This window comes from Phyllobates terribilis, unplaced genomic scaffold, assembly GCF_046119375.1.
Source record: "Phyllobates terribilis strain yellow unplaced genomic scaffold, ASM4611937v1 Scaffold_9__5_contigs__length_417890890, whole genome shotgun sequence".
In the NCBI taxonomy this organism is placed as follows: domain Eukaryota; kingdom Metazoa; phylum Chordata; class Amphibia; order Anura; family Dendrobatidae; genus Phyllobates; species Phyllobates terribilis.
In genome coordinates this window covers 302,392,622-302,407,283 of record NW_027362769.1, presented here as the reverse complement: position 1 = coordinate 302,407,283, position 14,662 = coordinate 302,392,622, and positions in this window count along the sequence as shown.

The following is a 14,662-nucleotide window of genomic DNA, read 5'->3' as shown; positions in this document are numbered from 1 at the left end:
TAATCCATCCCCGTTATCCTGAGACAATACTGCGCCAACCCCCACAGAGGAAGCATCAACCTCAACCAAAAACGGCTTAGTCACATCAGGCTGCATAAGGATGGGAGCAGAGGTGAACCTCTCCTTGAGATACACAAAAGCTTCAATAGCCTCAGAAGTCCACTGAACCGCATCAGCACCTTTCCTGGTGAGATCGGTCAGAGGTTTGACAATACTAGAAAAATTTTTTATGAATTTTCTGTAATAATTGGCGAAACCTAAAAACCTCTGTATCGATTTCAAACCAATAGGCCTAGGCCATTCCTGTACAGCTTGAACTTTAACCGGGTCCATCTCAAAACCTTCGCTGGAGATAATGTAACCCAAAAAACTAATTCTCTGTACAGCGAACTCACATTTCTCCAGCTTAGCAAAAAGCAAATTGTCCATTAACAACTGTAATACCTCACGTACGCTCCGCCAATGAGACTCCAGATCCGGCGAATAAATCAAAATGTCATCCAAATACACAACCACATTTTTGCCGATCAAAGGTCTAAGGATGTCATTAATAAGATTCTGAAAAAATGCAGGAGCATTGGTAAGACCAAAAGGCATCACCAGATTCTCAAAATGACCCACAGGAGTGTTAAAAGCAGTCTTCCATTCGTCACCCTCCTTCATGCGCAACAGATTGTATGCCCCCTTAAGGTCAATTTTAGAGAACCACTTGGCCCCCATTTAAATAAATCAGGAATCAATGGCAGTGGGTAAGGATTGCGTACAGTAATTTTGTTAATCTCACGAAAATCCAGACAAGGACGTAAACCGCCGTCCTTTTTTTTTACAAAAAAAAATCCAACCGCCACAGGAGACTTAGAAGGCCTAATGTGACCGGCGGCCAAACTTGTCTGTATGTATTCCTCCAAAGCCTTCCTCTCAGGAATAGTAAGGTTAAATAAACGACTTTTAGGAAGAGTTGCTCCAGGGACAAATTCAATAGAACAATCATAGTCTCTATGGGGAGGCAAAACCTGCGATTCCTTCTCAGAAAAAACTCTCCAAAAATCCTGAATAGGAACAGGCAATTCTCCCCTATCCAAAGCTGCAATACGCCCGTTACAACACTTGTCATAACATTTATGGCTCCAGGATTTAATTTCACTGGTAGACCAATCCAGTACAGGATTGTGAAATTTTAACCAGGGCAATCCCAATATTACTGGAGAAGGCAAGTTATTCAACACTACCAAATCCAATTTCTCATGGTGAACACCATTAATAGTGAGAGGAAATTCACAGACCTTGAGAGTAATATTCTTCAAAGGGGAACCATCCACAGAAACCACAGCAATGGGGGATGATAAAGGTTCGGGTTTTAAATTGAGTCTTTCCAAGAATCCCCCATCAATTACATTCAGAGTAGACCCACAATCGACAAACACCCGAAATTCCATTAATTTTTCCTGAGCAATCGTGGAAGCAGCTAAAAATACACCCTTGGAATTTAAACAGGCAATACGGGCATGACTGACCATTTTTTTTTCTTTCTTCATACGAAGCTCACAGCCTTTAATAAAATGACCAGATTTTCCGCAATAGAAACACAAGCCTTCAAAAAGTCTACGGTCTTTTTCTTGAGAGCGAGGTGCCACCGATCCAATCTCCATCGGTTCACCACTGTTAGTACACACATTTTCATAACCAGAAACTGACATAGCAGAGGATTTGCTCTCATTAACCCTTGCACGCAGTCTTCTATCCACCCGTATAGCTAATTGCATAGCCTGTTGCAAATCTTCAGGTGTAGGATAAGCAATTAGCAGGTCTTTAACCCTTTCATTGAGCCCAGCAAGAAATAGACTTTTCAGAGCAGAATCGTTCCACCCTGTTTGAGTAGACCATCGACGGAAATGAGTACAATATTTTTCCACATTACCTGATCCCTGTCTCAAACGTCTTAACTCAGTCTCAGCTGATGCGACACGGTCAGGATCATCATATAATAGCCCCAAAGCAGAAAAAAAACTATCCACTGATCTGAAGCATGTATCACTAGTTTGCAAAGAAAAGGCCCACTCCTGAGGCTCTTTGCGCAAAAGTGACATTATGAACCCTATGCACTGGGATTCATCCCCAGAGGACTTGGGTCTCAAACGAAAATACAATAAGCAAGCATTTTTAAATGAAAAAAATTCTCGGTGTTCACCAAAAAATAAATCCGGCAAACATACCTTAGGCTCCAAGAAATGTGCTCCAGGACAGTTACTCACGTGCTGACGGAGCTCGGCCACCTCCAGAGAGAGTCCCTGCAGGCGATGAGCCAAATCCTGAACCGACACCATGATGGAACAGAAAAATCTTTCCTAAGAGAATTTGCAGGCTGGACTTACTGTTATGTTCTGCTACCAGAGCTAAGGAAAGAGAGGAGATCTGTCCCTACGATAGAACTCAGCTGAATCCCTACGATGTAACAGGGGACCTGATCCTGCGATCAGACCTGCTAAAGTCCTAAGCTAGTCTGTACGGAGACCTATAGATGTGGGGATGGAATCCCTACAAGTACTAAGGACTGGGAGGAAAATGGACACCTCCTAACAGAAATAGTAGCAGACAGACGAACAAACAAAATATATAAAACATAGAGGTCCGTAGACCAAGCAAACTAACAGAGTAGGATACAGAGCACAGGCTAGCTAGAAAGTAGTTATACAATGTAGTCCAGCAAAGCCAGAAGGGCGGAGCAGGATTAAATAGGCCAACAAGGTCATGTGACCAGCAAAGGAAAAAACCTAAGAGCAAGGTTCTAACAGTAGTACTCTGCAACGCTAAGTATGTAAATATGAATAGCATTACTGCTGTAGAAAATAGAAATAAATGCGAAATCTTAGCGCATAAATTGGCCAATTCATGTGTACCTTGCCGCTGCAGTAAGGCGTTTCTTAAAATGCCAGGACCCTACCAATGTGAATACCTCTCTAAGAGACATCCGTCTGCTTATATGTTGGAAAGTAAGTTTCTACTGCTATTAAAACCACCTGTGGCATAGAGGTGGAGTGCTCAGTGAAAGCTTAAACATAAAAACAGAAAAAAATGACGGAATTTCCAATTCAAGAAATAGGTGTGAACAGGTGCTTACTAGGAGAAGCTACCTCCATATACAATTAACAAATAAAGTAGCACTCTGCATCGCTAAATATGTAAGGGTGTGAGGGGGTCATTGCTTAGTATTAGAATTGCACACAAAGTGGCTTGTATAGGGCGCTGTTCACACCTGGGTAAGCATGAGGACCCTTGACGTGGGTTACGAGCTTGCATATTTTGGCCAAAATATCGACCAATACCTCATATATTATATATGCATTTTTGCACTTTTTTATTCCAGGGTGCAGCCAAGCCCATCAGTGCTGGCATTGTAAACTAGGGTGACCTTATGGACCAGGTAAGTATTATTAAGTCTCAACGATTGCACCCACACAGAGGCAGTGTGGGTAGGATCTCTGATGGGTGTCAGCTCATTCTGAATCTGAAATTAAAAATTTCAAGTGGTTAAGTGAGCAAAACAACAATGAGCTTGAGTACCATTCCATGCAGAGCATAATCAAGATGTCGCTCTCAGTCTTGGCAATTAAGAAACCAAGTAATCTTTGAAGAGCATTATTTAAAAGGACAAGAGAAATTTGCAGAATAGTAAAATGAAAACCACTGCGGTAACTTTTTTAATGCTTCATCCCATCTTTCTTCCTTTTTAGCACTTAGAGCAGATTCTTAATCCCACTATTGCACTATCGTGGAGACTTGGGAAAGGCAAATTTGATGTTGTACACAAGTGAAGTCCACGTTTTGAGGATTAAAAGCTTCATTCTGAGAAGTTGACACTGCTGATATTTGAACTCTGGATCTTCTGTTAAAAAAACAGGCACATTAACCAACTAAGCCACAGCACCACAAGCTGATAAGAAGGACAGGAAAGCCAGGGAGGATTTAATCACTAATTAAAAATTTCAAGTGGTTAACTGAGCAAAACAACATTGAGCTTGAGTTCCATTCCATGCTGAGCATAATCAAGGAATAAGATGTCGCTCTCAGTCTTGGCAATTAAGAAACCAAGTAATTTTTGAAGAGCATTATTTAAAAGGACATTGAGAAATTTGCAGAATAGTAAAAAAAAACAAAAAACACTGGTCTAACTTTTTTAGCACTTAGAGTAGATTCTTAATCCCACTATTGCACTATCGTAGAGATCGATGTTGTACAAAATTCAAGTCTATGTTTTGAGGTTTGAAAGCTACATTCTTAAAAGATAGCACTGCTGAGATTTGAACTCAGGATCTCCTGTTTACAAAACAGGTGCTTTAATCAGCTAAGCCACAGCACCACAAGCTACTGAGGAGGACAGGAAAGCCAGGTAAGATTTAATCACTAATTAAAAATTTTAAGAGGTTAACTGAGGAAAACGACGTTAAGCTTGAGTTCCATTCCATGCAGAGCATAATCATGGAATATGATGTCGCTCTCAGTCTTGGCAATTAAGAAGCCAAGTAATTTTTGAAGAGCATTATTTAAAAGGACAATAACAAATTTGCAGAATAGTAAAAAGAAAACCACTGGTGTAACTTTTTTAATGCTTCATCCCATCTTTCTTCCTTTTTAGCACTTAGAGCTGATTCTTAATCCCACTATTGCACTATCGTGGAGACTTGGGAAAGGCAAGTTTGATGTTGTACACAAGTGAAGTCCATGTTTTTAGGATTAAAAGCTTCATTCTGAGAAGACGGCACTGCTGAGATTTGAACTCAGGAACTCCTTTTTACAAAACTTTAACCAACTAAGCCACAGCACCACAAACTAATGAGGAGGACAGGAAAGCCAGGGAAGATTTAATCACTAGTGTTGAGCGAGTATGCTCGACACTGCTCGGTACTCGCACGAGCATCTCGCTACTCGGGATGTTCAGCGAGCACCGAGCATTTCCGGGTTACTCGGGTGGGAGCTCGGGTCTCCACCCTGCATGTTTGGCGCTCTTTACAGAGCCAATGAACATGCAGGGATTGCCAGCCAGTCACTGTAATGCCGCAGCCATGTTGTTTGTGGGCATTACAGTGATTGGCTGGCCGCACAGCGTCACCTTGAGTATTTAAAACCGGGCGCCGCCTTCTTGGACACAGTCGCCTGGGATCAGACAGTGTAGGGAGAGTGCTGCTGAGTTAGGAGGAGATATCTATTGCGAAATAGGTAGTGTAGGGTCTCTAAAGCCTGCCAAATCAAACAAACAGTCCTTCTCAGGACTAATATCCATCCCAGATATCAGGCAGGCAGGCAGGCTGTATAGGAGAAACAGTGGTTATACCAGCAAGTGCTGCATTACAGTCCTGTGTGCTCCTGTTGGTCAAATTGATAGACTTATTCCCCGGTCTCAGGGGCCAGGAAAAATTCTTTTTTTTTTTCATCTAAATCCTGTATTTTTTTTTCCCTCAGTCAGACTGTACAAATACGCGTCTTATAAACCTTTTGGTATCCCCCCCCCACCTCCACCCAAAAAAAAACAATTGAGTGTGTCTGTGACTGTTCAGACACCAATATATCTGTTTAAAAGAGTCTGGTGTAGGCCAGAGAAATAGAACTGTGGTTTTGCAGTTCCACGGGTGAAATCTCTGTATTATCCTCCTTTTGGCATTTTTTGCCGTAAAAAAAAACTGTAATAGTGTCTCCCTGACTGGTCAGACACCAATATATCTGTTTAAAAGAGTCTGGTGTAGGCCAGAGAAATAGAACTGTGGTTTTGCAGTTCCACGGGTTAAATCTCTGTATTATCCTGCTTTTGGCATTTTTTGCCATAAAAAAACTGTAATAGTGTCTCCCTGACTGTTCAGACACCAATATATCTGTTTAAAAGAGTCTGTTGTAGGCCAGAGAAATAGAACTTTGGTTTTGCAGTTCCACGGGTCAAATTTCTGTATTATCCTGCTTTTGGCATTTTTTGCCATAAAAAAAAACTGTAATATTGTCTCCCTGACTGTTCAGACACCAATATATCTGTTTAAAAGAGTCTGGTGTAGGCCAGAGAAATAGAACTTTGGTTTTGCAGTTCCACGGGTCAAATTTCTGTATTATCCTGCTTTTGGCATTTTTTGCTGTAAAAAAAACTGTAATAGTGTCTCCCTGACTGGTCAGACAGCAATATATCTGTTTAACCACTCTACCCCCGAGGGTGTTTTGCACGTTAATGACCAGGCCAATTTTTACAATTCTGACCACTGTCACTTTATGAGGTAATTACTCTGGAACGCTTCAACAGATCCCCCTGATTCTGAGAATGTTTTTTCGTGACATATTGTACTTCATGATTTTGGTAAAATTTCTTCAATATCACTTGCATTTATTTGTGAAAAAAACGGAAATTTGGTGAAAATTTAGAAAATTTTGCAATTTTCAAAATTTGAATTTTTATGCCCTTAAATCAAAGAGATATGTCACACAAAATACTTAATAAATAACATTTCCTACATGTGTACTTTACATCAGCACAATTTTGGAACCAAAATTTTTTTTTGTTAGGGAGCTATAAGGGTTAAAAGTTGACCAGCGATTTCTCATTTTTCCAACAAAATTTACAAAACCATTTTTTTAGGGACCACATCACATTTAAAGTCACTTTGAGAGGTCTTTATGACAGAAAATACCCAAAAGTGACACCATTCTAAAAACTGCACCCCTCAAGGTGCTCAAAACCACATTCAAGATCTTTATTAACCCTTCAGGTGCTTCACGGGAATTTTTGGAATGTGGAGGGAAAAAAATGAACATTTAACTTTTTTCACAAAAATGTTACTTTAGACCCAATTTTTTTTATTTTCACAGGGGTAACAAGAAAAAATGGACCCCAAAATTTGTTGTGCAATTTCCCCTGGGCACGCATATACCCCATATGTGGGGAAAAACCACTGTTTGGGCGCACGGCAGGGCTCGGAAGGGAAGGAGCGCCATTTGACTTTTTGATTGTAAAATTTGCTTGAATAATTAGCGGTTTCCTATGTTGCGTTTGGAGAGCCCCTGATGTGCCTAAACATTGGAGCTCCCCCACAAGTGACCCTATTTTGAAAACTAGACCCCCCCACTTTTTCATTTTTACGAATCAATTTGTGAAGCACCTGGGGGTTCCAAGTGCTCACTATGCATCTAGATAGGTGCCTTGGGTGGTCCAGTTTCCAAAATGGGCTCACTTGTGGGGGAGCTCCAATGTTTAGACACACAGGGGCTCTCCAAATGCAACATGGTGTCCGCTAACAAATTGAATGGAAAATTGGCTCAAATTGTTAGAGGACGCCTTGTTGCGTTTGGAGAGCCCCTGTGTGCCTAAACATTGGAGCTCCTCCACAAGTGACCCCATTTTGGAAACTATACCCCTCAAGGATTTTATTAACGGGTATAGTGAACATTTTGAACACAGAGGTACGACACAGAATTTGATAACATTAGGTCATCATATTGAATAAGTTGTCATTAGTCTTGAGCGCAAGTGCTCGCTACTTGAGTTTGCATCGGGTACTCAGGTATGCACCATGTACTGCGTGTGCTCAAGTGACATGCTCGAGTCCCTGCCCCGCATGTTTCACGGTTATTAGACATCCAAAAAAACATGCGGGGATCGCTCGTGCCTGGCAGGCAATCCCCGCCAAGTTTTTTTGGCCGCGAAGCATATGGGGCGGAGACTCAAGCATGTCACTCAAATACCCACGACACTCAATGCATACCAGAGCACCCGATGCAAACTCAAGTAGCGAGCACTTGCGCTCAACACTAGTCGCCATATCATCATCTTTTTTTCTTACTTTCGAAAAAAATCCCAACCTCATCACATCCCTAACCCCAACCCTAGCCCTAACCCTTGCCCAACCCTAACCCTAGCACAACCCTAACCCGAGAGTTTATTTTTTACGCCGTTCCTCGTGCGGTATATGTGATTATACGACCTTATTCTTCGGGTCGGTGAGACTACAGCGATACCAGAATCATATGGGGTTTTTATGAATGACAGCTGTCACACACTAAAAGACGCATTTTTTGTAAAATCTAGTTTTTGCATCGCCATATTTTGAGAGCTATAATTTTTCCAGATTTTGGCAGACAGAGTCATGTAATGGCTTGTTTTTTGCGGGATGAGTTGACGTTGTTATTGGTGCCATTTTCAGGCACTTGACATTTTTTGATCGCTTTCTATTCCGATTTTTGGGAGGCAGAATAAACAAAAACCAACAATTCAGGAATTGTTTTTTTTGTTTTTTTTATTCTGTCCGCGTGTGGTAAAATTGATAAGGCAGCTTTATTCTTCGGGTCAGTATGTTTACAGCGGTACCACATTTATATCGTTTTTCTATGTTTTGCCCTTTTACATAATAAAAGCAATTTTATAGAAAAAATTATTTTTTAGCATCGCTTTTTTCTGAGAGCTATAACTTTTTAATTTTTCGGCTGATGGAGCTGTATGGCAGCTTGTTTTTTGCGGGATGAGATGACGTTTTCAGCGGTACCATTTTTATTTATATTCGTCTTTTTGATTGCGTGTTATTCCATTTTTTGCTTGGCGGTATGGTGATAAAGCATTGTTTTATAGATCAGGTCGTTCCGGACGCGGCGATACCAAATATGTGTACTTTTATTGTTTTTTTTTATTTTTATAATAATATTTATTGATGGGTACATTATATTTTTATTTTTGGTGGATTATTATTTTTTTTTTTTTTTAAATATTTTTACAATTTTTTTTATTTTTTTTTATTTCACTTTATGACACTTTTTTTACTTTTTTACTTTGTCCCACTATGGGACTTTCACTTTTTTTTCTCTAATCGCCTGCATGGCACAGGAATGGAGCACCATCCCTGTGCCATGCAGGCTGTCAGCGCTGGACAGGTAGAAGATAGTTTGGAGATGCACTGCGCATGTCCAAAAAATCTTCCTGCTGTCTGGTGACCCGGATGTTGTCATGACGACATCGGGTCGTCATGGAAACATCCTGGAAGCCACGGCAGACAGCGCTGGAGGCCGGAAGAGGAGGTGAGTATCGGCAATCACCTCCCCTTGCCACCGCAATGCTACGATCGACTGCGATCGACTTCGATCACAGCATTACGGGGGTAAATGTGCCGGGAGAGGTGCGGGACCGCTCCCTGCACATAGCCCCGGGTGTCAGCTGTGACAATCAGCTGACATACGGCGGCGATCGTGCCCGCACAGGCAGTGCGGGCAAAATCGCCAGGGCGTATAAATACGTATCTGGTCCATAAGTCCCAGGGCACAGATACGTACTAATACGCCCTATGTCGTAAAGGGGTTAAAATAGTCTGGTGTACGCCAGAGAAATAGAACTGTGGTTTTGCAGTTCCACGGGTCAAATCTCTGTATTATCCTGCTTTTGGCATTTTTTGCCTTAAAAAAAAACTGTAATAGTGTCTCCCTGACTGGTCAGACACCAATATATCTGTTTAAAAGAGTCTGGCGTAGGCCAGAGAAATAGAACTGTGGTTTTGCAGTTCCACGGGTCAAATCTCTGTATTATCCTCCTTTTGGCATTTTTTGCCGTAAACAAAACCTGTAATAGTGTCTCCCTGACTGGTCAGGCACCAATATATCTGTTTAAAAGAGTCTGGTGTAGGCCAGAGAAATAGAACTGTGGTTTTGCAGTTCCACGGGTCAAATCTCTGTATTATCCTGCTTTTGGCATTTTTTGCCGTAAAAAAAAAACTGTAATAGTGTCTCCCTGACTGGTCAGACACCAATGTATCTGTTTAATAGAGTCTGGTGTAGGCCAGAGAAATAGAACTGTGGTTTTGCAGTTCCATGGGTGAAATCTCTGTATTATCCTGCTTTTGGCATTTTTTGCCGTAAAATAAAACTGTAATAGTGTCTCCCTAACTGGTCAGACACCAATATATCTGTTTAAAAGAGTCTGGTGTAGGCCAGAGAAATAGAACTGTGGTTTTGCAGTTCCTCGGGTCAAATCTCTGTATTATCCTGCTTTGGGCATTTTTTGCCGTAAAAAAACCTGTAATAGTGTCTCCCTGACTGGTCAGACACCAATATATCTGTTTAAAAGAGTCTGGTGTAGGCAGAGAAATAGAACTGTGGTTTTGCAGTTCCACGGGTCAAATCTCTGTATTATCCTGCTTTTGGCATTTTTTGCCGTAAAAAAACTGTAATAGTGTCTCCCTGACTGGTCAGACACCAATATATCTGTTTAAAAGAGTCTGGTGTAGGCCAGAGAAATAGAACTGTGGTTTTGCAGTTCCACGGGTCAAATCTCTGTATTATCCTGCTTTTGGCATTTTTTGCCTTAAAAAAAAGCTGTAATAGTGTCTCCCTGACTGGTCAGACATCAATATATCTGTTTAAAAGAGTCTGGTGTAGGCTGGAGAAATAGAACTGTGGTTTTCCTCTTCCACGGTTCTAATCTCCTTTTTATTATCCTTTTTTCATTGATAGTGCGAGTGTAAACTATTTTACTTCATTTACAATGGGCAAGGCGCGTGGCAAGGGACGTAGAACTGGACGTTCTGGTGATGGTGTGTGTAAAGGACGGGGCCGTGGCCAAGGTGAAAATGTGCCACAACCAACAGCCACATCTTCTCGCTCCCACTTCTTGACCGAATTATTAGGGAAGAACACTACAACACCAGTATTGCGAACTGATCAGTGTGAACAGGTTATTAATTGGATAGCAGATAATACTTCCAGTTACCTGCGCACCACCACCTCCGGTCTGTCTTCCACACGGTCAAGTTTTAGTAGCCGTGAGTCTCGACCGCATACTCCTCCTCACCCTGATGCTCCTTCCTCCCACCGTGCCGAGTGTCGTCAGACAGCAACTGATCCCACACTTGGACACCCTGAAGAGCTGTTCACTGGTCCATTTCCATATTTGTGCCCCTCGCCTGCTCCGCTTGAAGTGGTGGAAGAGGAGATCCCATGTAGCGATGCCCAAATATTTGAACAGCCACGGCCACAGGAAGTCAACGCTGGCAATTTGTCACAAGAAGTGGACGATGACGAGACACAATTGCCATGAAGTGAGGAGGAGGATCGTGGTGCGCAAGTGGAAGAGGAGGAGGTGGTGGATGATCTAGTAACTGACCCAGCGTGGCAGGAGGACACGCAGAGCGAGGCCAGCAGCACACAGGGGGAGGGAGGCTGAGTACCCCAACAGGCAGGAAGAAGCAGTGTGGTGGCCACACAAGGCGGGCAACAGTTCCTCGTAACACCAACACGAGGGACGTTGCCAGTACAAGCGGTAGGTCTTCCAGAGTCTGGAATTTTTTTAAAGACTCTGCTGATAACCCCAAAAAGGCCATTTGTACCACCTGCCATGCCAGCATCAGCAGGGGTGACAAAACTACCTGCCTGACCACCACCAGCATGATCAGGCACATGGCAGCAAAGCACCCGACTTTGTGGGGCGAACTCCAGGGTCCACGACCAGTGTCAGCTGGTGTCACCACTGCTTCTTTCCGCTGTTGTGCGTGTAATAGAACCCCCTGTTGTGCATGCAAGGCAATCCACTGTCCATACTGCACGCAAAGATGCCTCCTCCTCTCAGTCTTCACTTGTTATGGCAGTTTCTCAAGAAACAGCATCAACGTCCACGTCCCACCGCAGCGTTCAATTGTCCATATCCCAGAGCTTTGAACGAAAGTGCAAATTCGCAGCCAACGCCCCACAAGCCACAGTCCTAAATTCGCACATTTCACGACTGCATGTGTTGGAAATGCTGCCTTTTAGGCTGGTGGAGACGGAATCCGCAACCTTATGGCGGTGGCCGTCCCTCGGAACTCGGTCCCCAGCCGACACTATTTTGCCCGGTGTGCCATCCCCGCACTACACAAGCACGTGTCCTAAAACATCTGCTTTGCCCTAAACAACGCAGTTACTGGGAGAGTCCACCTGACAACGGACATGTGGACAAGTGCTTGTGGCCAGGGACGGTACATCTCCCTGACGGCACACTGGGTAAACATAGTGGAAGCCGGGACCCAGTCAGACCTTGGAACGGAAGACATCCTCCTCACACAGAGGATTGCGGGCCCTATGTCAGTCAGAGTTGCCCCCACAGTGTACAGCTCCTGCGCATCATCCTCCTCCTCCTCCTCATGTTCAGCCTCCATCTCAGATATCACCACATCAGTTACAAGCTGGAAGCACTGCAGTACTGCCTCAGCCAAGCACAACAGGCTGTGCTGAAACTCATAAGCTTAGGTGATAAACCTCACACTGCTTGTGAGTTGTGGACAGCTGTGAAAGAGCAGGCAGATCTGTGGCTGAGACCGATGAACCTACATCCAGGCATGGTCGTGTGTGACAATGGCCATAACCTGGTGGCGGCTCTGAGGCGAGGAGAGATCACACACGTACCATGCCTGGCTCATGTGCTTAACCTCGTGGTTCAGCGGTTTCTTAAATCATACCCCGAGTTGCCAGATCTGCTCGTCAAAGTACGCCGCCTGTCAGCTCATTTTCGGAAGTCTGCTACAGCTTCCGCCGCCCTTGCTATGTTGCAGCAGCGTTTGCAGCTTCCGGCACACCGACTGGTGTGTGATGTCCCCACACGTTGGAACTCTACCCTCCACATGTTGCAAAGTATTTGTGAGCAGAAGAGAGCAGTTGTGGAGTACCAGCTGCAACAAGGCCATCGATATTCAGGTCAGACTCCACACATAAGACCTCAGGAGTGGACCTGGATGTCTGACATATGTACCATCCTGACAAACTTTAAGGAGTCCACCAAGATGGTGAGTGGCGATGACGCCATCATTAGCGTCAGCATCCCACTTGTCTGTCTTTTGCAACGCTCTCTGCAGAGAATTAAAGAGGAGGCATTGCAGCCAGAGTATGATGAGATGGATCAAGAAGCCTTAATGGGCGATTACACACAGCCCAGCCTCATCTCATCCCAACGTGCATTGGGGGACAGTGAGGGAGAGGAGGAGGAGGAGGAGGAAGAACAGGAGCTGTTATCTTGCGCTGTAGATGGTAGTACCTGTACAACTGTCATACAGTCGGTTCAGCGTGGGTGGCCTGAGGACAGGGGGGAGGAGGAGGAGGAGAGCATGGTCAGTCGTCATCTTAGTGAGGACACGGAAGTCTTGCCCGTTCCCAGTCTGGCACGCCTGGCTGACTTTATGTTACGCTGCCTTAACCGTGACCCTCACGCTGTCAAAATGTTGGGTGACAGTCATTACTGGTTGATGACACTTTTAGACCCCCGCTACAAGTATAAATTTCACTCTCTTATTCCTGAGGTGGAGAGGTCTACAAAAATGTGGCAGTACCAGAAGGCCCTTGCTGCAGAACTGTTAAAAAAATTCCCATCTGAACACGCTAGCGGCAGAGGTCACAGTTCGTTGACCAACCAAGGCATACAGGTGAGAGAGACGCAACTCCAATCCAGCAGAGGAAGTGGAACACTGTCAACATTCTGGGACAGTTTTCTGAGACCTGCCCAGCTTACAGGCCCTGAGGCGTGGGGTACTCTCACAAGGAGTGGAAAGTTTCGAAAGATGGTGAGGGAGTACCTTGCCGACCATACCAGCGTCTTCCGTGATTCCTCTGTGCCTTTTAATTATTGGGTATCCAAGCTGGACACTTGGAATGAACTTGCTCTGTACGCCTTGGAAGTCCTGGCCTGCCCTGCCGCTAGCGTGTTATCGGAGCGTGTTTTAGTGCCACTGGGGGAATTATAACTGATAAGCGCACTCGCCTGTCAACTGACAATGCTGACAAGCTAACCCGTATAAAAATGAACAAGGGCTGGATTGGACCAGACTTCTCATCACCACCAAATGACAGCACAGTAACATAAAGTGAAATCCACTGTGTTATTTCAGGAGGTGTATTCCCATGCGCCGCTTCACACAGACACATGGGTATACGCTTCCTCATTTCGGCTGTATTTTTCTCCTTATCCTCAGCCTCCACCACCACTATACCACCAGGGTGACCGTGGTCCGTGTTGCCAGCATTGCAAGTTCCTCCGTCCTAATTTTTGGCAGCTTTTGCTTGGAAGGTATAGGCAAAGACTAGGGGAGACCCACTCCCCAATAATGGGAATAATGTTTTTAATATGCTGTACTGCATGGCTCTTGTTTGCCAGCATTGCAAGTTCCTCCGTCCTAATTTTAGGCAGCTTTTGCTTGGAAGGCATAGGCAAAGACTATGGGAGACCCACTCCCCAATAATGGGAATAATGTTTTTAATATGCTGTACTGCATGGCTCTTGTTTGCCAGCATTGCAAATTCCTCCGTCCTAATTTTAGGCAGCTTTTGCTTGGAAGGCATAGGCAAAGACTATGGGAGACCCACTACCCAATAATGGGAATAATGTTTTTAATATGCTGTACTGCATGGCTCTTGTTTGCCAGCATTGCAAGTTCCTCCGTCCTAATTTTTGGAAGCTTTTGCTTGGAAGGCATATGCAAAGACTATGGGAGACCCACTCCCCAATAATGGGAATAATGTTTTTAATATGCTGTACTGCATGGCTCTTGTAAGGGGCATGAAAGCTGTCTTGTTAAGCTACTGCGACCTCCACGTCTCTTTCAAGGGGCATTGATATTGTCTTTTTATTCCACTGCGACCTCCACCATTCTTCCAAGCGGCATTAAAACCATCTTGTTAAGCTACTGCGACCTCC